This window comes from Chinchilla lanigera, unplaced genomic scaffold (assembly GCF_000276665.1).
Source record: "Chinchilla lanigera isolate Chin_1 unplaced genomic scaffold, ChiLan1.0 scaffold00031, whole genome shotgun sequence".
Lineage (NCBI taxonomy): Eukaryota > Metazoa > Chordata > Mammalia > Rodentia > Chinchillidae > Chinchilla > Chinchilla lanigera.
The window spans coordinates 9,643,076-9,664,804 of NW_004955432.1; the positions used below are offsets into that span (position 1 = coordinate 9,643,076).

At 38.7% G+C, this 21,729-nt stretch overlaps 1 protein-coding gene across 2 annotated transcripts in view; it reads right to left on the reverse strand.

Moving 5' to 3' along the window:
* The window catches only part of Cdk6 (cyclin-dependent kinase 6), a gene marked incomplete in the record, with an annotated part of 205,979 nt that overhangs the window by 121,282 nt on the left and 62,968 nt on the right, over nt 1-21,729 (reverse strand).

Genomic DNA, 21,729 nt, shown 5'->3' on the forward strand with positions numbered 1-21,729 from the left:
TACAGGAAGGTTTTTGGTGACAGGATGTCAGTGTGCCAGGGAAAGAACTGTGAGGCACCATGCTCTTCCTGTCGTTTTGTTTGTTGGTCACCATGAGTTAAACAGTCTGCTGTATGTACAAGCTCTGTGCCATGATGTGTTGCTGTGTCACAGGTCTAGAGCACAGGACCAGTTGACCATGCACTGGAACCCCCCAAAGCCAGAACAAACCTTTCCTCTTTAGAAGTTTATTATCTCAAGTATTCTGATACAGCAATAGATAGCTGTCGAACACAATGTGTCTACAATGTAATCTCAAGCAGCCATTAGAAAGATGTGTGATAATATCATGTAAACTAATCAGTGATGGAGTAAACCTAAGATACATAACATCTTTTTTTTTTTTTTTTTTGGTACCAAGATTCAAACTCAGGACCTTGTGCTTCCAGATAGGTGCTTATCCACTGAGCTATATCCCTGGCCCTAGACACATAACATCTTGAAAAAGAAAAATGTACATATTTATGAACGTGTGGCTATGTCTGGATAGGCTTGTAGGATAAACTACAAAACACTTCATTAAATTTGAATTTGAGATAAACAACAAATACTTTTTAAACTTATGTGTCCCACGCAGTATGCACAACATATACACATGAAAAAATTATTCACTGCTTTGCTGGACTTTAATTGAATATCCTTATTTTATTTGATAAATCTATGATAGTAACCCAGTCAGGCATGTGCCACCATGTATGAAAGTCTGAGTCTAGCCTTGGCAACTTAGTGAGACCCTATCTGAAACTAAAAAGAAAAGGTTGGGGATACCGTTCAACCTGAAGGCCCTGGGTTCAAGCCCCAGTAACCAAAAAAAAAGTTTGGAAAGAGATATAGCTACAGGTAAAGGTTTTTACTTCTGGGTATAAGTGTGGAAGGAAGGAAGAAAAGGGAGAGATTTCTGTTTTTTTAATGACAAGTGTTAAAAGAGGTAATATTAAGGGTGTTTTTTAAAAATTTCTTTATGTTCTTTTGAATTGGCTAATAAAATTATATATATATAAACACATATATATAAATGTTTCTCCTACCAACTTTAATCTTTAAGTGAGTAGCCAGCAAGCCTTTAAAAACATAAAATTTAGTGTGTTTGATAAAGTTTGTGAAATCCTACAAAAGTCACTGAAAAATATTTCACAGAAACAGAAAGTTTCACCATTTTCTAAGAAACAGCACATCATTTTCTAAGTTACACAATGTTATGTCCTCAAATAGTATAGTTAGTTAAAGATGATTAAGTACAATTTGCTCAGGGTGTCTCTTTTTACCCACCACTTGCTGACATGAATCCCAGGGAAGAACAGGTACTCAATAAATTTAGTTTTAAAACTGAAAAATAAAAATTGTACATATGTATCAAGTACATGATGTAAAAGTACTTATACTTTGTGAAATGGCTAAGTTAATCTAACTGACATATATATTATTACTTTATTTTTTGTGATTAAAACACTTAAAATCTACTCTCTTAGCAATGATCATGAAAACAAAACATTTTGTACCTAATACTGAAGTATAAAATTACTGGAAGGTAAAAACTAGAGATAGTTGTGATAGACAAGAAAAATGTGTTTTGGAGAAGACGTAAGATACAAATTCGGATGGAGTTTTTTTTTTAAGCCTCTTACTTAACTATATAAAATATTTTAGAATGAAATCTAAGTCAACAATGTCCTTTCACAATATTCCCAAACTTTTGGTAAGCTACTAGTAAAAAGCTTAAAAGTTTATAGGCAAAATAGCCAATGTAAAAACCCTATGTATCCCATAGCACAACGAAGATTGCAATTTCTCCTTCCTTGGCTACTTCTAAACCCTGTTTCTCTCCTGTTTGTTGGAATCAACACGCAGAGCTTTTCCAAACGGTTTCTGACACCTTTTATCTGGTCTCTAAGGCTGTTAGCTCAGGTTCTGGATCATCTTAGAGCCTGTCAGACATGATTTGCCCAGGAATACTGGGCTCATAAATGCTTCCTGGAGTTCCTAGGTAGCTTGTAAGTGTTAATGACATTCAAATGAATGCAGTTTGCTTGTACTGCGCACTTCTGTGATGTCCCCAAAAGGAGTAACAGTATTCACACCCACATTCATTCATAAGCAGCACAACAGATAAACAAAGAGAATTGTTTTTCTTCTTTCAAATGCAGGATCTGAAAGAAAAGTGAGATAACATGAAAGTAGGAGAGGACTATTAGTGAACAGGAAGGAGTCAGGGCAAGGAGGCAAAGAAAGGCAAGGAACTACAGAGGGCGGAAAATGACCTAATTTTGTTATTTGCACGTATGAATACGCCCAAAACTCCCATTTTTCTGTATAATTACTATGTACTAAAAATAAAATAAAAAATTAAAACTCCTTTCTCTTCTGGAATTGTATTATTATTAATTTTTTTTTTTTGAGACAAGGTCTTGCTATGTAGTTCACGCTGGCCTTGAACTTGCAGAGATCCTCCTGCCTCAGCTGGGTTTCTGCTGATTTGTGTGGCTCGTCCTCCAGAGTAACATCCTCCTAGTCCTATAGCAACCCTGTTTTGCTCCTGTAGAGCTTGTCATTTTCAACATTCACATGGCATTTGTCATGGGGGCTATTTCTCTATATATTCTATTTTCCTCTTCTGGAATTTAAACTACCCATAAGCTGCACTTATGTGATAATGTTCCCATCATTTAGCAGATCAGCTTTAACTATAAGGACTTATAGGATAAATTTGATATAAAACTAGAATGTATTTCTTTTTAGACAGGCTTTCTTGGTCCCATTTAAAGCATGCCAGTAAGAGCTGATGCATTTTAGATGTACCAAATATTACAATATTTTGAAAATTAGCACTTCTATTTGATCAGCTAGCATCCAGAAAATACGGTAAGATTTGAAGGAAAAATGTGTAAATGTGCATGTACTGTATTGTTCCCAGGGCTTTCACTTTTTAAGTGTTTCAGAAAATTCTTAAAATCAACACCCTAAACTTAGGAGGCCATATTATGTGTTCTATATGTAGAAATTTCACAAGTAAAACTTCATAGGATTTGACTGCCCAGAGACTAGTAAGATTTCTAACATAGTTCAGGCAACTGTTATCTTACCACAAAGAAAGTGACGGAAAAAACAATCAACACAGTGAGGAAGTGAATGGGAAAAAAATTTGCCAGCTATTCTTCTTATAGAGGACTAATATCCAGAATACAGAAAAGAACTCAAAAAATTACCCTCCCAAACAAATGACCCAGTCAAAAAAATGGGCAAATGAGCTCAGCAGACTTTCTCAGAAGTAAAAATGGCTAGTAAGTATATGAAAAAATGTTCATCATCTTTAGCCACTTGGGAAATGCAAATCACCCAGTCAGAATGGCTCTTTTTGAGAATATAAAAAAACAACAAATGCTGGTGAGGCTGTGAGGGTGAGGGGAGCCTTTCTACATTGCTGGTGGGAATGCAAACTGGTGCAAGCACCATGGAGATCAGTATGGAGGTTCTCCAAGAACCTAAAACTAGAAATTCTGTTGGACCCAGCTATACTTCTCAAGGGTATACACCGGAGAACTAAGCATCACAGTATAGTGATACATGCATATCTATGTTTACAGCATGCAGTTCAATGAGAGATGGTAGGAAAAAAAGAAAGCAGACTTTTGGAAACAGGGAAGGCAATCAGGGTAAGAGAGGGGCTAGAGAGAGGAGGACAAAGGGCTTGAAAACGATCAAGATGCATTACAGGCATGTACCAATTCTCCCGAAGGAACACCATACCATATTGCAAATATATGCTAATAAGAGAAAAAGAAAACACCAGTAACAGTGATGAAGAAAATGCAAAGGGCATTTTATAGTCAACAAAGGCTGCATCAGAAGGAAGAAGGGCTTTTAAGGACACCAAATACATCAAGTGACCCTGGTGGGTCATTAAGGCCTCTGAAAAATCTACCTGATATCACTTTTTACTATGTTGGTAAGCCATCACTATCATCAGAGAGACCCCTGGCGTAGCACTAGGTCTTTGAAAACACAGAAGGATAACTAGAACATACACAAGACAACAGTAACCTTTCCCTTTTATACCAGTGGTGGTGAACCTATGACATGCGTGCTGCAGCAGGCTGTTTGTATGACTGAAAGCTCTAAAAGGTTCACCATCACAGCCTTTTATCATTAGGCTAGGAGACTGTGTACAAATACTTTCACTGTCATTTGATTTGCACATCTATAAAGCTTATTTTACAGCTAAGAAAAAGGATGCTCAGAGAAGGTAGTTGCTCAGGCTAACAACCAACTATCTTGCTGGCAGACTGTCTTTCACCGTATCAAATAAGTAAAACAAAATAGGTAGATAGCCTCCTGGGCCTTTAGATCTTTCTGGTATTGCAGTTTTTCCCCAAATCTAGTCAAGGTATTGCTTCCTGGCGATCCATAGGGGACAGCTACATAACTAGTGCATCCTGCCCCTATTCCTCACTCACATCTACAACTGTTAACACAAAGATTGTAAGGTGATTCAGCAACTTAAGACCACCTGAGAAAAGAAAACACAGCTAGGGTCCAAAACCAAACCTGAAATTCTTTGGGGTACAAGTGGAACTTACATTCTTATAATCTCATCAATATGTTTTGATCCTTTGAGCCTTTTTTATATCTTTTTTCATATGTCTCATAGGAAATGTCTGATTTCTTTGCAGCACTTGTTGTGTCCTTGGAGGTTTTTTTTGTTTAGTTTAGTTTTGATACTGAAGATTGAAGCCAGGGCCATTGCACTGATCTATACCCCCTGCACCTTCCCACTTTTAAAATTTTATCTGGAGATGGAGTGTCATTAAGTTGCCTGAGCTCTGCTTGAACTTGTGATCCCTCTGCCTCAGCCTCCCACAGTACTGAGATTATAAGTGTGTGCCACCATGCTCGGCTTCTCAAAGCTTTGAAGGTACTGTTTTATTTATTATTAGCCATCTCTAATGCTATGATGTAACGAAGGGGCTTCAGGTATAGAAAAATATGCAATAAATGTTTATTGCACTAAATAAAAGCCACATGCTTACTACATGTATCTTCTTGTTTAACTAATGTGCAAGTGTACTGCTGGAAGCTACCAGGAAATAATATAAGGAATACAGACTTTGATAATACATGAGCATTACTGAAATAAAAGAGGTTGACAGAAAGCATTACAACTCTTCACAAAGAAAAGGAAATGTAGTTAGAATAAGGATCTGGCTAGAGAAAATAAAACATTAGGGATGAAAGTTTTAGCAAAGACAGCACTACTGATTATGGGGTTAGGTCAGTAAAAAGGAGCACAAAGCTTAAACTAACATCGTTTTTAGAAGAATGTGCAAGCAAGTCTAGAATTCTTTCAAACCAGTAACAGAACACTGTAAGTATAGGACTTCATTAGAGGAAATAATTCTAAACAAATGAGAATCAAACCAAATTTACGCGGCTTTCGGGAAGTCCACAGGACTAGAGTAGATAAACTGGGTACAGTATGGTCCTAATATGACTATAATTACATGACTGCAGCAATTCATTCAACCTTTCTAGGAGTCACCTCCTTACCTGAAGTGTGGAGACTGAACGGTACAAGTCCAAAGTATGTATTCTCCAGTGGTGAAAATTTTGTGATTTCACTCGTTTGTACATAAGTTACGCCTTCAAGCTTTCAAAACTGGTCTCCCAAGGAAGTTAAAATTGATTTCTCCAGTTCTGTTTATATTTCTAATTTGTAGATCTCACTAAATAAACTTTGTCAACTTTTCAAGATTTCAGTCTGAGTTGGGACTGTACTATATTTAGGAAATTACAGTAAGATTAAAATGAGAATTGGCAGAACCTACACATTTCATAAAAAATAGTCAAAGTGATAATAAAAATTACAGCCTGAGGTGGTAATTTTGATATTTTTAAAAACAAAGGTAACAGACACAGGTTCTAACATTTACAAAACACTAAAGAAAGAAATCCCAGGAGTGGTTTCTGAACTGCTCGCATGAACAATAAAACATAAGAATTCCTTCAAAATGCTAAAATTCTACTTCCAGTGCTCTCACAATCTTCAACTGTCGTCAAATAAAGGCATAAAATACTAAGTTACACAAGGAAAACTGCTAAGAAATCTGAAGGTAATGATGACTCTCCAAATGCCAGATTATTACTGATACTTTAAGAAAAGGTAAATCTTTGTCTTTAATCTGGGCTCTAATTCACAATCTCATTCAAGTTTGTGTGTCATGCTCTTAAAACTGAAAAACCACAGGAGGGAGGGTTAGGTATTTTCATTTGAGAGAAGAGAATTTAAGCAGAGATTATCCTAATATGGATTTTTCTTTCAATGACAATATAGCAGCAGTATCATCAATATCTCAACACAAACTGGTGAGAATTTATGGTATTGGAGGTCATATTATAAAAGTTACAATTACATAGCTAATTGTTAACTTTTCACAAAGACAAGCAGCTGTATCTGCAAAGCAAACTGTATATATTCCGAATTTGGTTATTTAGCAAATCTGCAAAAATAAAAATATATGCTCCTTAACACTGAATATAATTTTGGAGGTGCTAAGCAAAAACCAATATACATAATCAACAGTCAATATCTAATGAACAGTTTTTATTTCTGAATCCTGTCACTGACACCACGGGCTTTAATAACAATAAAACTTCACGCATATGTCTTCATTTCTGAATTTATATTATATACTTAGGAGCTTATAATAATTAAAATTATACAGATAAATTAATGGCCCAGAGGGCATGGAAATGGTGAAACATTTATGTAATAGGACTTACTTATTAAAGAGCTCTGACAAAGATATATAAATTATATTTAATTCTACTGTAGTGACTGAGATGAAAGAATCTAATGAATTGTGCAAGAGTCACAAATTTCCCTCCTGGCTTTTTACTTGTGTAAACTTGGGCAAGTCATTAATTAGCTATTTATGCCGGCTGCCTTCATTTGTAAAATTAGGAAGCGCTGCTTCTCAACTGTGCAAAAATGTCACCAACTCAGCCCTGAGAAGTTCCTCGGAATGTAATCCTTTAATGTACCAAACACACTGGGGATACAAATGTACACGCAATGTTCATCTTCCTTAAACTTGTATACCAGGTAATGTCTTCCAGTGGCAGTACAGAGGCTGAACTTCTGCGCTGTTCACGAAAATAGTCATGCTTATTGATTCAGTAGGCCTGTGTGTACATGAGAGAGAACTCTGAGGGTAAACAGGGGATAAGTTCTAGGGAAAAGAATGCAGTGAGTCATTAGGACTTGAAGTGAGATGAAATGCTACACCAAATCTTGGCGAAACTGTAGGACTTAAAACGAGAGACTACTTTTTCCCATGAGAACTCAGCAATTATAATTTTAATGAATGCAAGGAATGATCTTCACATTCTTAGTTGACATGTTCAAACGCAAGTGTTTTCAATTGAAATACGCCATTTTATAAAATATGGCCACAATTAATGCCACAACCAGGAGAATGTTTATGGAATTACATGTGGACACAAAGCAGTTCATCATGATTGATGTTATTTTTCTGGATACCACAGTAGTTAGTAATAATGATTTGATGCCTTCCCATGGAGTTCAAGCCCATGCTTCTTGTCTAACTGGTTCATCCTTGTTCACTAAAATGGTAGTTTCTCTGCTGTTCCTGCCTCTAACCACCTCGTATTTCTCTGGAGTCCATACAATCTTCAGGAAGTATTTCAATACAATCTTCAGGAAATATTTCAACTGAAGGCTGATATTATATGACAGAATCTGAAATCAGGCCTAAAAAACAGTGCTATCTAAACATGAAATAAGTGTATTTATGTAGTTTCCATAGTGTCCCTTTAAATGAAGTAAGAATCTACTTTATGGTGAATACATTTCTGAACCCCAAATTATGATATTTATTAACTTATTAAATTACATGCTTCAATATTCACCTAAACTCAAATAGTATTAAGTTAATTACTGATTATCAGAAATAAATAAAATCAGATGACATGAATAATAGAAAAATTATGTAACCGTTTACCCATCTATAAGATGAGATCCCATAATAAAGAGGCTGACCACATATTCAAGTGGGCTCACATTTATGTGCACTTTACTCATATTTCTTTGTGATAAAGGATTATAAATACCAGCCAGGTATATGGCACACACCTATAATCCCAGCACTCTGGGAAGCTGAGGCAGGAGTATCAAAAATTCAATCCCAGCCTGGGCAATTTAGTGACACTCGGCCTCAAAACAAAACAAAAAATAAAGAAATAGCTGGGAATATAGCTAATGTGAAGGCGCTGAGGTTCAATCCTCAATACTGCCAAAAAAAAAAAAAAAAATTGTAAATACCCAATGAGGCAATTTTCTCCAAATTTATGTTATTTTGACATTAAAATTAAGAAATGTTTTATTAGATACACTTCACTGCACAGAAGGCCATCCTTAGGGATATTTTATTCTAACAGGCCCAATTAAAACTGGTGCTCAAATTTATAGCCTGCCCTCATGGCAGAAGTTAACTGTAGTCCTTACTGAAGAAAACTGTCTCGACCCCAGATTTGTGGCTTTTTCCTGCTTTCTCTGGTCAATGAGATAGGGAGACCCCTCTGTTGCTATCTAGACTGGTCGTAAGTCCTCTAGTCACACAGCCCCTGGAACGACATAAATGGGGGCTTGCATTCTGCCTTTGCTTCACTCCAAAATCTCAGGAAAGCCTCTAACTTCCGAGGCTTCTGTTTTCTCATCTATGGAATGAGGATCTCAGACTGGATGATGTCATAGGATTGGAACAGGTCTAACATTCATCACCAATAACGTTCTCCACTTCTTCCGAACAGCACCCGAGGAAATCTAGATAATACAACACATTGTTCCTGCTACTCAATTATCCTGAAGAACTCAATAAAATCCAAGTATGATTACTCCCTCCAGGACTTCATCTTTTGATGCAATTAAAACGAACACCTTATTGTTACTGACCCTTTTTAGAACTCTTGTCATTTTCCCGTTCCCAAGCAAAATGAGATCTTTTCAGTACACAGTTATGAACCAATTACCTGTTAGAGTTAACTAGGGCAAAAAAATCATTCTTATCCCTCTCTTCTAATGTGAATGATCCGTTCAAATGAGCAAGTTTCAACAAACAATTTCACTCATCTCACCCATTTGTCCTTCCTTACTGGCAATCGGATAGATTTTCACTGAACAAATCCACCCCGAAGCATGGTACGGTATGTGTTTGCAGAAAGGCTGTCACAGTTCTCTTTGGATAATAGTAGCTTCATCACTTCAATCTTTAAAAATGGCAGTTTCTGGAAGCCTCTGTTTATCTTAGAGTTTGCTTTCTCGTCTCAGATGGCCCTGCTCCTCTGAAACTGGTTCTCCTTCCCCACGGCTCTCCTTTCTGCTTGGTTCTTGTTGAAGACGACCGACAAAGCCAGAAGATAGACCCTTGTGGAAATGGAAGTCCTCTGGAGATCACCAATTTTAACCATGCCAGTTTGAACTGAAGAGTTTACTGCTGCTCGAGTCCCCCTCCCTGTGGCAGTAAATTACCAAGGATTAAGGAGGCCATTTCCCTTTACCCTCTGCCCCAGCACTTTTCTCTGCTCCCAGCAAAAACATAAAAACAATCCCCAAAGGACAAACCCGCCACCAAGGCTGCAGCACTGTGGTAATTTCCCAAGGCATTATGATTGATAATGATCAGCAGGGCGTGGGATAATAGCTCGCCTTAATTTACCGGGCCCTTTGAAGGGTTAAAATATGGCAGATGTTGATAGCTGACACTCCTTGCTAACAGGAAAGACACATTGCTGTGGGGCCCACGTCTAGGCTTTCCCTTCCCCGCAGCTGTCCGTGTAGAGCTAATTGTATCCACTTGTTTAACCTCGGGGAACGTCTGGAGGGGACCCAGTGCCACAAGGGTACCTTTTTTTTTAACGGTCATTTCCTCTCTGGTGTAACTTGCATGACAGTATGTGACAAGCAAAAATTAATGGGGACACTGCTGTGCCAACTCCTCCTGAATTGCTGACACTGGCTACAGGCTGCCTGTTTGCCGCCCAGCCAAGACCTCACATGAAACATGGCAAGGGGCCCACAGCTCTATTCACCAACAAGCCAGCTGGTCAGTGATGAGAGGCGCTGCAACAATGTGCTGTGCACAAACCAGGAAGAAAATGCTTTAAAAACCAATTCAGACCAAGGAGGTGGCGTTTGGTAGGAGTTAATATGCTGGTTTATCTTCCTCAGTGGCAAACTGGAGGACTCCAATGTCCAAGGGCTTAGGACAGAAGACATATACCTCTTTCAAGACCACCTAAGGTATATGGATAGCGTGTCATCCAGGCCAAAGGAACCTATGTGAGATCATCTCCAAGGAGACTTTTCCAACAGGCTATCTCCTGCCTCTAGTTAACTACCACTGCGCTCCCCAGTTTAGAAATTCTATGCATGGATATCTCATTCACTCTTTTTTGCACGTACAAGTGCACATGCAAGCACATATACAAAAGAACCTTTAGTTCAAGCCCATTAATTGCCTGCTACATTTTGCAGGGTTGGGGAATATGCCCCAACCTTGGCAAGATCTGCTTTCTCCTCTAATATAATCAGGCATCTACCTCTGCTGGTGGCCACTTAAAACGGTGGCCCTGTTATACACTAGGTCCTGCTAATTTCGGCGCAGACGAACAAATAAAAGGCATGTTTTTAAAAAGGCACAGCAGAAAAGTCACCTAACTATAATCTTGTGCATGACTCAAAAGTCAAGTTTTCAAGAAGAAAAAATGGAAAGTTGAAACGGGAAAATTATAGTGGTAAGAGTTTTATAACAAACTTAGGAAACTCTAAGGCATTTTAAAAAGGCACAATAAAGAGGCTCCTCAATTTTGTGGCTGAGTGTGGCATGTAGTGAAATTTTGGTGCTTTCTGAGTAATGGATATGCTCATAAAAACAAGAATCCACTCAATTCACTTTTCCTCCCGTTCAAAGTTCTAAAGTGTACCAGTTGATAAAAGCGGGGCATTGCGAGTTTCCAAGAAAATAAGGAACATTCACGGCAGCCTGAGAATTCAGCAAATGAACGTGTGCAGGTTTGCATCTAAGGGCTCTCGTTTTAAGGGCAGGGAGAGAAAGCAACAACCTACAGCTGCCAGGTGGATTTTGGGGAGAAAGAAAACACGGTGTTTCCAATTCTGAGAGGATTTTTTTTTCCAAGCCAACATTTGATTGGTGGCTTACGATGATCGTTCTTCGGCCACAAAGAGTTAGGTACAGGGACAGGTAGTCTATCTTTTCACCAACAAACAGAATGAACAAAATTCTCCCAACTCACTTGGGCAAGAAGCACAAGACCAAGGACAGAATCAAACAGGCTGTGCATGACCACCTCAACTGGATAAAGGTACTGGGAGTAACTTCAATGGGATGTACAGAAATAACAATTCTAAAAATATAACTGAATTTAGGAAAGGTCTAAAACATTTCTAACTCAGAGCTCAAACAGGCCTGGAAAAAACACAAAGAAAGAAGTCACGGAAGGGTCTGGGGATTTAGCTCAGTGGCACATGAGTTCGATTCCCGGTACCGGAAAAAAACAAAAACAAAAAAAGAAGTCAAGGAAATGGAAACATTAATCTCATAAGCAAATACATCTCTAAAACATGCGAAATAATGCAACCTTAGCATTTAAAAATGTTTCCTGCCAATACAGTCTTTAACGAAGCCTGCTTTCTGATAACGAAGTAATATTTTAATGAAAACTAAACACTTTACTCCAAAGAGGGCTTAGAATGTACTATCTAAATAGTAGGTCCTTTTTGCTCAAGACCGACATGGAAACCTTAACAGAAAACCCATTCAACTTCAGGCAGAGGTGGGCAAACAAAACCCTGAGCTTCTCTTGGCTTGAAGTGTGGTGGCCGCAGCCCCTGTAGTGTTCTCCAGCCTACTCCAATGGCTCCGCCAGGAGGTCTGCTCGGGGTGAGGGGCAGCTCCAGGGAAATCATCTCGTGGTGGTGGTGGTTTGTGTGTGTGTGTGTGTGTGTGTGTGTGCCTGGAAGATGTGGGCCGGCTATGCGTCCCAAATGGGTGTTTCCAACATTGTTTCTCATTCATTAAAATATTATTTGCATTTATGAATTTAGCAGCAGTTTGTGTTTATGAGCTCCTAAGGTTTTCCAGACTATAATAAATATCCAATTTAAAAATGCCAGAAGGAGTAAGTGAGCTGCATAGGCACACGCTTGTAATGCCAGCGCTCTGGGAGGCAGAGGCAGGAGGATGGGAAGTTTGAGCCCAGTCTGGGCAACTTACTCTGTCTCAAAATGAAAATTTTAAAAAAAAGACTGGGAATGTAGGTCAATGTGAAGGCCCTCTGTATCATGCCCAGTGCTACCCCACCCCTCCCAAGCAAGCTGCACAGCTTGTCAAAGGATCTCTCCATCCACATGTTCTACTTGTGAGAAAGGGAACTATCTTTGAATTTTACTTTCAAAGGTGATTCAGCAAGCAGCTGGATACAGCACATTTCTAGACTTTATAGTTCTTCTTGATCCTTTGTTAGGCTTCTTATCAGAACAAGAATAATGGAGATCTCTGTGAGGGCCTTCCCGTGGCAAGTTAAAACACAAGGCGGTGATTTTCCAGTTCATTTCCCCTGGCCACATGCTCATCAATCACTGGAGGCTAGGACTTTGTTATCTGGCTGGAGGAAAGAAAGCTCAGTGGTTTCTGTCCTAGTGACATGGGACTCTCCCTTCACCCACTTATCTTCGGGCTGTGTGTCCGTCATAAGATATCTGCACTGATGGCTGATGAGCTCACAGGGCTAACACGGAACACAACAATTTTAGCCAGTGTGGAGACAATTTCAGTCTGCAATGAAAGCTATTTGTAATGTTTGGTGGTGTAATTTCTTTTTTTTTTTTTTTTTGGTTTTTCTCCGGTACCAGGAACCGAACTCACGACCTTGCGCTTGCCAGGCAGGCGCTTTTGCCGCTGAGCTAAATCCCCAGCCCCAGTGGTGTAATTTCTTAAATGCGACAGGGATACCACAAAAGCAATGGGTATTTATCTTTCTGTAAGTGATGTGTCCTTAACAGTCTTCCTTTACTACCATCCACACTGGTCAATTTTCACCTTTGTATGTTAAAAACGCCATGACAGGAAAGAAAAATGAGACTGTGAAGCAAGGTAAAAAAGATTAAAAACTATACACCTATATTTAATTTTCCTGTGTTTGGTATCTCTTTCCTCCTTCAATTTTAAAGAAATATAGCTTGTTTCTCGGTGGACATCACTTACAAACCTGCTACTGTACATGTTATGAAGCTTGTTGTTAGCGGTGAGTCTCAAATATTTTTATGGGTGTGATGGTGCACACCTGTAATCCCGGCACTTGGGGGAGACTGAGGCAGGAGGATTATTGTGAGTTAAGGACCAGCCTGGGCTACAAAGAGAGCTCAAGGCCAGCCTGAACTGTATAGTGAGACCCTGTCTCAAAGAAAAGTCAAATTAAATATTTTACTTCCAGAAAACAGAAAAAGCATTCCTACATCACTATGTTCATACTATCTATTCATGGGAAATCTCCCCACAAAAGCCGTATAGGATTTTATTTTATTTTATTTTTTTGGTATAGGGAACCGAACGCATGACCTCACTCTTACCAGGCAGGTGCTGTGCCGCAGGGCTGTATCCCTGGCCCCAATTCAGGATTTTAAAAGAAATGTTCCTTTTCAAAGCAGGCACAGAATAACACATACCTCCCTTAAAAAGCCTTTTGCTCAAATATACAACGTAATTATTATGGGTTCATATTAACAAGAATATGAAAGTGATTTCAAGTAAAAAATACTGGAAACCTAGAGAATGTTAAAGAACCTTGTACCCATGCCTGGCATTAGAGTAAAAATAGGCTTGTAACTTTATTCTATACGGACATTAATTTAAAAGTTTACTACTTACCGGCAACTGCTTCCATTTAAAGCCAAGTGAAATTCCACTATCCCCTAATGATACTATTTTATGGTAAAATGCCAGTAAGATTAAAGGAAGTAACAATGATGTCTGTCAATCCTACCAAACGTCACTTTTCAAATGTTTCACTGTTTGTTGTTTTACCAAGGTGATTGTCATTATCAGTAAGTATGCAGTGAATAATGTGTGCACAACCGTTCTGCAAAGCTCTGTGCTAGTACGCTGCCTAACAGCAAAGGAAGCACTACCACGTTAATACTTATGCTGGGCTACAAAGGAAAGACTCGGATGTAAAAATGTCGACTTGTCTGTAATAGAGGTTATTACCCATTAAAATGTGTGTTAAACAGCCTTCTTTTGGGTTACAAAAATATAAGGATGCATTGTACAAAACTGCTATTTTTGTAGGGCAAAAACAACTGGTTATTGGGAATTTTATATGGTTTAATAGAGCAGTAGTAGTAGTGTTCATTTTAGATTATAAATAACAACTCAAAATACTTTGAGAGACAGGCACTACTAGTATTTTAGCATATTCTGTGCTGGATTTTTAAAATATACGTATTAGAAACGTATTTCCAAATTGACACCATACTTATATGTATCATGTGGTTCTTGTCTTTGTTTAGGTAATTATTTTTTAAATGATTTTTTAAAGAAATTACTCTGTGACTTTAAAATAAAATAAAAATAACAAAATAAAAAGAAATTATTCTGTGGACACATTACATGATGTCAGATGAACAGCCATAATCTAATCATCTCTTACGGTACATTCTGACTTTTAATGTGCATCTCTATTATTTGTGAGGCTGAACTTTCCCCCACATCTTCCATATTCTATGTGTATCTATGGTCTTATGAAAGTCTATTCATTTTCCTGGTCTCTCTCTGAATTGGGTATTTTTTTATTGGTTTGTAAGAGCTTTTTATATATTAAAGGTATTAAACCTTTATCATACTTAAGAAATCATTTTATCATTTGCCTTTGAGTTTTATTTATAATACTGTAAATTTAAAATTTTTATGATCAAACCTAAGAAATAATTTCCTCTGTGATATTTTCTTCTTACACACACAAAACTCTACTCCTAGATCTGATCAATATTTGCTTAATCATTTATCCACTAAAAAACTAACAGTAGTCCTCTCATACACACATATCTTTTCAAACTATGTAGCATTTGGACTTTCTAAACATCATAAAAAAGGCACTTGCTTGGTATCCAATGCTGAAAGTACTGTATTCAGCCTCCTAAACAGCACTAAATGTTGCTAAATCAGGCCTGTTTCTAGCAAAATTTACAAGCAAACTCAGCTGTCTCTTTTCTAAGGAAAATTTCCTGCTGTACAAAGGGTTACCTCGGAACAGTATCTCCATTATTTCACCCATGACTCCATTCCTAATTTTCTCTTTTCTGGCAGCTGCTCTCCAGCTTACAAATAATGTGTGTCTTTGTTTAGAGCTCCCTAAAAAAACTGTATATTCTAAATGTGGAAGAAAGCTCAATTTATTTTACTTTGAAACCTGAGAAATCAATAACATGAACCATATGTTAATTATGGAACTTGGTGATAAATAAAGTAAGAAGTCCTGTGAAACCGCGGTGGTGAAAGTGGTGGTGGGGTTGAAAAAGGAGAGGAAAGGAGTCCTTTCTCTTGGTGTGCGATGCTGTCATAAATCTCTCCAGTTGGGAAGATACCAAAACGCAACTCTTTTCTTAATTCACTCTAATATAATCTGTGCTTTACCTCATTCCAAGCTCCTGAGTGTTTTTATCAAGATCTTATAGCAAAGACGAGATGCATATCAAGGGCTGTTAGTATAAGGCAACATTTAGAACAGATGATGCCAAAGATAAAACTTAACCACTATTTATGTCCTTCTGTGGTTTACTTGGATTCATATAGTTTAGCACTCAAGATGTAAATGAACTCTCCTTTAACATCTAGTTGAAATATGAAAGGATTTGAGGTGTATACGATAAACTGTTGTGATCAGAGAAATAATCTAATGGGAGAAATAGGAGTAGTTAATGTAGTGGTTCAGGTTTTTATGCTCAGCATAATTACGTGCTTTTAAAAAACTACTTTCAGGTGGGAACTTATTTACAGTATATCATTTCCCCCTTTTTCCCAGGGACCGAGTCAATCAATTTGCCTCGTGTAATCACCAACTCATTTCTTCCTTTTTGTACCTCATCCTTCTGACCAGAACGTATTTTGGTAGAGGGAGGAGGCAGAGAAAAGCAGGGCCCTCACCTATAGCTTTTACACAATTTTAGTTTCAACAAACACTTCAGGTCTTCAGTTTCAACAAATACTTGAGGTCTGCAGCTATGGGCGATGCTGAAGTTCCCAGTTCCAGGCTTGAATAGGAACATGTATTATATCAGCGACATTAAAATGTCAACAAGGAGAGTTCCTGGTGTTCTTGATATACTAATCATAGTCACAGTTTGTTTTAAATTGACGATAGCTTTCCAGGTCAATCTATATATGACTGCTAAATGTGGACCTGACCTTTAATGTTGCAGTTCCTAAACCTTAACTAGCAGCAAAACCTCCTAGGTCTACAATCCTCAGTCTCCACTATGTTCTCTTGTAGCCTTCTAATCTAAAAGTGGTCCGGCTGTACTTCAGGAGAATGGTAAATATTTTCTTTGGTTTTGTCCAAGAAATGGAAAATTCGCAAGTATGGTCAGGGACAGCAGTGAACAGGGGTAAAGATAAAAATCAACAAGCATGGTTAAAGGCTTAGGACCACGAGTGGGAGAAAGACTCTGGGTGCTCATAACTTCTAATACATATGCCTCAAAGAAAGCACTACATTTGGTGACAATAATGTCAGTGCTAAAACCTTATGACTAAAGTTCATATGGTTTTGGTTCCTCACCTGTAAAAAAGGGCTACGAATTCTGACCAATTACACTTGCAAGTCTGGTAATGGTTTATTAATTTAAGGGCACAAGGACTTGTGCAAACAGTGTATATGACACAAAAAGCATCTCTTAAAGGTCAAATTATGATGTATCATGAATGCTTTTTAAAAGGACAGATGTTCATGTGCCTTAAGAATTTTTAGTTAAAATTTTCATATTTCTAATCATCTCTTTAATTTGTATCTCCTACCAATGTGTTGAGTCTTCTAACAGAACATTTTAAGGAACAACACTTAAACAGGTTTCACACATACGAGTTACTACAGTTAAAACACCACTTCTGACTTTATGCGGGGTTAGAACTCAGTCTTCTTGGTTACCCGTACACAGGCAGGCAAATATTCCACAGGGTTGAACCATCTGAGAACACAGGAAAGTGTTCTCAGTTCCTCAGTTTTGTCACATGTCAAATGGAGGACAGGATTTCTGAAAGTGCCGTGTCTATAAGCATCGCCAGAAGGTACTTAACGGAAACTCCCTTCTCAGACTATGGGAAGTCAGTCAGGGCAGGCCTGTCATTTGAAATGAGCGCGCCAGGGGCTAGAAATGCAGCGGATTTAACCACACTTTAAGAAAACGAAGAAACGGAGAAACAGAACAGTATTCACCTAAGCCTTTTGTCAACCCTGTAGTTAGACAGTAACTCATTTTTTGCAAAATCTGTTCAGCTGTTTTCCAAGTATCTTCATTAAGCTAGCCATTGAATAGTAGCGTGCATGATTTTCAAAAATTAGAATTATATTTGTTCATTTCTAACAGTCAAGGAATTCTCTGACTGCCTAAGACTTCAAAGGTCACAGTACCCAGATGCTTAGTATTAAGTCCCTGATTCAAATATATAAATCCACATTAAGCCTAAACTCTCATTTGATTGATTCATCATCAGATTCAATCATTTTCGAGAATTTTACTCTTAAAGGGTTATGAAGACCAGAATGACAGTAATTACGGTATTTCATACCCTGGAGTAACACGAATCTCATAACTGGCACCAGAGGACTCCATTACACGACCTTTTGTGAAAGAACTTATTTATTCAACAAATATTTACTAGGACCAACTATTATTTTCTCTTCTGCAATAAAAGACTGATTATCTTTTCTACCTTGCTTAGGAATGAGGAGTAAGATATTATCCTAGAGAAGTGATAGATTTGTTCTGTACATGCCTGCCACTAAATTAGTATCACAGATTATTAACAACTGTCTGTGCCTGGAACATAAAGTATGTTCCAAGCACAGAGTATGTATCCTGGAGATTCTAGAGTTCTGACTTACCAACCTAAAAAATAAACATGTTCAGATAAGTGCCATGAGAAAGACTAAATAAGATAATGGTTCTGGGTGTGGTGGCGCAGTCTTGTAATCCCAGCCTCAAGAGGCTGAGGCAGGAGGATTGCATGAGTCTCAGGTCAGCATGGGCTACATATTGAGTGCAAGGCCAGCCTGCACTACAAAGCGAGACCCTATCTCAAGAAACCAAGTAACCAACCAACCAATCAACCAAAAATAAAAACAAATACATAATGGTGTTTTATAGACTGTGATAAACTAGATGTGAAGCTGACATGGCCAGAGGGAATGGCGAAGATGGGTTATAGGAGGAGAGGTACGAAGTGTCCTGAAGCAAAAGAACAGTAAGAAGACACACCGACACACATGGAAGGACAAACAGAAGGCCAGCGTGGCTGTAAGACACAGAACAACGGGTGCGCGGGAACGGACTTGTGAGTGGGAAGCCTGTAGGGGGCACCAGGGCACACAGGCCTTTGGACGTTACTCTGCAGATCACAGCAAACCCCACAGATCTAAATTTTAAGGAGGGGAGTAAACCAGGCATGGTGCTGCATGCCTAGAATGTGAGCACCCTGGGAGGCTGAGGCAGAATGAACCCAAGTTCAAGCCCAGCCTGGATACCTTAATGACTCTGCGAAATCCTTGGTTCAATCCTCGGTGCAACTAGATAAATAAATTAAGTAACCAAGCAGCCGGGTGACACAATTTTCCTTATTCTTTCATCAGATTTCTCTAGTTGTTTTACAGACAGTGGTCCAAAAAAGGGCAAGACCAAATGCAGCACTTGGGAGCTAGAAAGCTTGTTTGATGAGTTGGGTTAGAACTTTAAGTAACGAAAATATTGAGAAGTAGAGTGTGGATTATCTTTTGAGGATAAAATCATAGGTACTCAGTAATGGACTTGATAAACATTGTGAAAGAAAAGGAAGAGTGAAAAATGATGACTAGAGAAGGCTTGAATTGGGGAGAGGACTCCTGGCCCATATTTTGGTGAAGCGATGTCCAAAGGGTAACGGTTATACGCACCAGGAGCATGGTGGAGTGGTCAGGCTGGAGACGTATCTCAACCCCCTGACTGAATGGCACACCGGGCATGAAGCTCCATACATCAAGGAGGACAAAAGGGTGGCTGGTAAAGCCTAGGAGGTTCCCACAGTTACAAGAATAGGAGGCTGTAACTAGGGAGCATAAGCACATGCTGAATTTAGGAGACGAATATTCCTCTGTGCAGGACACATCACTTGCTATCTGTCACCATGGCGATCCAGGTGAGGCATATATAGCCTGCAACTTTTTAATGGGCTGCACAAACAGACTCGATGCCTAAGGTGAGGAAGCATTTTCTAAAGAGACCCCAACTTATCTGCTATTAGTTTGATATAAGTGTCATTTGTCTATCCAATGAGTCAGTGTTTATTTAGTGAGTCAGTCTTATGGGGCCATTAGAAAGATACTGGCTTTTATTTTTTAACCCATATTTCCTGTTAGAGGAAAAAACAAGCCACTAAATAACTCTGTTATACTTAGTAATGAGAATAGCATGTATTTGCATAATTCTGCCCCCTTCCCTCCAGATATTTTCAGCTATTACAAAGTACTTGGGAATTTGCATGCACATTTGTTTCTGAGGAGTCCACAAAATCTTGACTACCTAAACTGGTGACCCTAAAGGAGTTCCCTGAGTTAACAAAACCTTTCAAATGAAAACAAAGTATTATAAACATTTGAGTTTCCTTTCTGTTTAAAAATAAATCTTGTTTTTTTCTTTTATTCTTGGGTTTAAAAAATGTGAGCCTAAGTGCCTCTCAAAAGATTAAGGATTTCTCATTGAAGTTTATTTTACTCATTAAGTGGACTTTTTTCTTTTATTCACATGTTTTGCATTTTTAGTATTTACTGTTACAATTAGTAACCTTAAAAGTAGGTTGGAGGCTTAAAGTCGTATTTATCATTTAAATTATCAGCTACACAGAAGATTAGCATTGAATGTACCCTTATATGGATTAAATAATTAAGCTTATAATTTTTTTCAAAAGAAAAAAAGAAAACCAAGTGTTATATTTCTCATGGGGGAGACACAAATGGAAATTACTACTACAAGAATGAAGAGTACATTCAAGAGTTCATTTCCCTCTGCACTTTAGATCTGGGCTTGGCGTTTAGGGGTGTAGATTACTGCAGTTGTCATAGCTCACTCTACTTATCCTCCTAAACTTAGGGTTAATTCGGCACTGACTCACTAAGCTTCCAATCCACTCTCATTCTAGTCAATGGCCCAAAGCTGCACTTCTTTGATTGAACCTTTTGTCTACTCCAGCTGCTAAACTTCTGCTTAGCAATATACTTGCAGTTCCTCTTGCAAAGAAATCCCCGAAACTGTGTATGTGCACATGTATGTGTACGTGTATGCGTGTGTAGGGACAGAAGGGTAAATGTGTGGTTTACATGGAGAAAACAAACATTCTTTTTGAGTCAAAAGCCTATATTCAACGCTAACTTTCCACAGAACTCAGGTCATATTCCTGGCAGACGCTGGGATGCCCATATTTTCAAAAACACAACTGGGCTGGGGATGTCACTCAATGGTAGAGTTTATGCCTTGCAAACATGAGGCTCTGAGCTCTGTCCCCAGCACCACAAGGAAAATAAATAGAAAACAGGAGGCTTATGAACACCGTAGTTAATACTATAAATGATGTACTTTTCTGAGGCATACTAAGGGTCTAAAACAGTGATGGTGAACCTTTTAGCGTTTTCAATGATAATGAACAGCCGGCTGCAGCACGTGGGCCATAGGTTCGCCACCACTGATCTAAAATGTGTGTGCATAATGGAGTAGAATATTATTACGGCCAATCAATCCTATGCAAAATGCCCCAGTGCTGTAGGAGGGGCAGCGGAACTAACCGCAAAGAATCTTGGGACTCAAGTTGGAGAGGCTAAAAGTTAGGGAGGAAGAGGAGGCTGGGCAGGGCTGCCCGGAGCCAGGGGAGGCCAGGAGAGGGGCAGACGGGTTCCCAGTGGGGGCGGTAGCGGGAGTGAGACATGAGAGGGAGTCGGAGAGAGTGAAGGGAAGGGATATAGGGGCTTGAGCAGCAAGAAAGAAACTGGGAAACCACAGCAGCAGGCTGAAAGCCTGGAGAGATCAACTGTACTGCAGGAGTGAATTATTTTGAGTCAAACTGATGTAAGTCAAGGCCTATCTTACAGTGAAAGTGGCATGACCGACCAATGAGGTCCCTTACACCACAGCTAATGCTGTTACAGCATTCTACTTTTCTTATTAAAATAAATTTTATTAAACAGTCTAGCAGGTATCCTCCACACATGTACTTCCTTTGAAAATGTTGTGTTCCTACAAAAAAGTCGTTGTATTAAAAACCAGGAAAGGGGCTGGGGATTTAGCTCAGCGGCAAAAGCGCCTGCCTGGCAAGCGCAAGGTCGTGAGTTCGGTTCCCGGTACCAGAGAAAAACCAAAAAAAA